This window comes from Fopius arisanus, unplaced genomic scaffold (assembly GCF_000806365.1).
Source record: "Fopius arisanus strain USDA-PBARC FA_bdor unplaced genomic scaffold, ASM80636v1 scaffold00053, whole genome shotgun sequence".
Lineage (NCBI taxonomy): Eukaryota > Metazoa > Arthropoda > Insecta > Hymenoptera > Braconidae > Fopius > Fopius arisanus.
In genome coordinates this window covers 179,473-182,353 of record NW_011887792.1, presented here as the reverse complement: position 1 = coordinate 182,353, position 2,881 = coordinate 179,473, and positions in this window count along the sequence as shown.

Sequence of the window (2,881 nt, the reverse complement as noted above, 5' to 3'; positions counted from 1 at the left end):
TGGAGTGTCCAGTCATCGATGTGATGTTTCCCAACAAGTGTGGAATAATCGTAGCCTCATTATCATCAGTTTAAAGGCCAAACTTGAAACTCCCCAAGAGTTTGAGATAAACTTCATCTTTCTCTGTCTCATCTTTTTTTTTCATTGATTCCTTTTTTTTTCGCTTCCTCTTCGGTGTCTCTTCGGTTCTTCCAAACGATTCACTGGTTATATATACTTACGGGAGAGAGCTCTATAGCCCTTCTATCTCGGTTGGTCTTGCTTGCCCCAGGGTACAGAGTCACGTCGTGTCTTTCATTACCCTCGTTCGCTGGAGTTTCCACGAGTATTTCCCTCCCTCGATATAACTACTCCACCTCCTACCCTTCCATCCATCGTTGTAGAGACTTCATCCATTGCATTTGAATGATGGGAATGTAATGCATTCTCGTGAAAATCTCGGATTCCCTTTTGTATTCATTTTTTTATGGTTATTATTGACCAATGGGAAGGGCCTGGGTAAGAGTTTCCACTTGACGCGCATAGAAAAGAAATTTTAACCGAAATTTCGACTTAACTCAGGTCCAAAAGATGATTTTAATTAATCAATACAATTGGCTTGATTCCATAGGAAATTTTCGAATTGTAAAAAGTCCTCTATATTTTCTCGAATTTTTGGGAAATTTCAGAAGGGCGTCTCTCTGTCTCAGAAAATATCGGAGCAATTCAATGTACATCATTTAAATGTACATTTTCAAAATACTCTTATCCGGTTTAAAATACCAAAATACCAAGTAAAAATGGTAACGTTTTTAATGCATCAATAAAAATTTGATAGCCTTGTTCAAGAATATATTTCCGTCGAGTTCACTTAATTGCTCACTCAACTGATGATTTTGTCGATAAGAATTTTAATTCTCCTCTTCATTTCATTTTAACGATTCAATTTCTCTCACAAGGTAAACAAACTTGTATTCCGAGTGGATTATCCCCTTGTCGTTCCAAAAACACTCGAATTCCACAACATTGAGAGAGAAATCGAGAGTGAGTTGTTTTTTTTTTTATTTTGAAAACAAAACAGAGAAATTCATTTGTGTTGAGGGACCTCGAGGTTGAACCGTCAGTACCAAGAAATCTCGATTCTCTAGTTGGTTTCTTCGACGACGTATTTATTTGAAGAGGTCCCGGCTGGGTTCCAAGGATCCGTTTATCCTCAAAGGCAACTCCACACACAACTTCCAACTACATCTAGAAACATAAATCTCGTGCCAGCGGGTATTTCAAATTACCAACTGTCTGGAGAAATAAATTTTTTTCATGGGGAAATTTAATATTCATCCCTTCGCCTTTAATGCATATTCCATCATTGAAAAATGATCAATTGTGGTGATGAGACTATGCTCTTCAGATCGCCAGGGAAATTTCCGATCCAAAAAGAGGTTGATGATATCTGGCAATTTCGGCTAATTTTCGGCAAATTTCACTCAAATTTTACCCAAAAACGTTTTTGCTCATATTTCCGGAACTACTTGGCCAAAATAGATCATTAAGGAGACTTTTTAAACTGAAATTTTCTTGGCTATTCAATGGAGCAGGTATCACCTCAATATCATCAGCTTTTTACTACTCAAATTTTTAATGTTTCAAAATTTCATCGGGAATTCGACTAACACTTGAAAAATGACTTGACTAAGTAGTTCTCAAGGGTACGTGACTGCGGTACAATTGACAGAGTTGGGCACTAGTGTGTGGGAGAGTGAAAGAAAAAAAAAATACTCTGAACGGGTCTGGCATATGGGAAGAACCCGAGGGGTTGGAGGCATTTGTCCCGAGGTTTTTTCAATGGCGACCTCCCGACATTGGCCGTTTTCTCAATTCCCTCGTCTCCCTCTCATTCTTCCACTCTCCTTTTTCTCGTTCGTTCTTCACCTCCAGTTTTTCATTCATTTTATTCATTGCGTGACATTAAAAACGTTCCGACCGTTTTCTTTTTTTCAAATTCATCCTTTTTCATTTTTTAATAACACATTTTCATGACAAATATCGCGTGAGAGGGAATGGGGGAGGAGAATTTTGCATTTGAATATATCGCAAAGATTTTTGCTTTGAATTAACTGTAACAAAATATTTTGATGTCATTCGGGCCAATTTCCTGTGGTTCTCAATGTTTCATTGAATTTATTGAATTTTCCCGGTTAATTAAATGTTATGGGTCAAATGCAGGGCGACAGTCATGTTCCTAATTAGAATCGGCTGTTATTCATACACGCTAATTATCGGAAAATTAATACAGAATCATAATTAAATTTTTATAATTTCGAGATCCCGATTTCATACACGAAGAAGAGTATTTTCATTGTATTAACGAGACAAGTGCTCTCAAAAAAGCTATTATAACGAGAAATTTTTGACGGACAATTTCAGAGTATACAAGAGAAGAATTTAATTAAAATTATCAAAAAATCGGCCGACATTAATTTTTTTCTAGAAATATCTCCATCTCCAACAAATCAAAACGAAATATCAAGTGTCAGAAAATGACGGAAAACTTGTTTAAAATTTGAACTCTTCCCAACTATATCGAAATAATCCCACAAAAACTTAGTGTCGTCGTAAAAAAAAATGACGTATATGAAAAAATGATCAGACATTGACGTTGTATAACTTGACGGTCATAGCTTGAGTGCAAAGCCCTTTTTATTTTCCGCTGCTCGTGCTTTTCCGGTCGACATAGCGCATTCGTTTACAACACAGTGGGGAGAAGTACACAATTCACAACACACAAACTCCCCCTTCTTTCATTTTTTTTTTTCCTCTTTTTTTTGTTCGTCCACCCTCGGCATACACCATTCCTCCCCATCATTTTTTCCTTCCCTCGGTCGTAGTTAGAGATGAAGAGAGA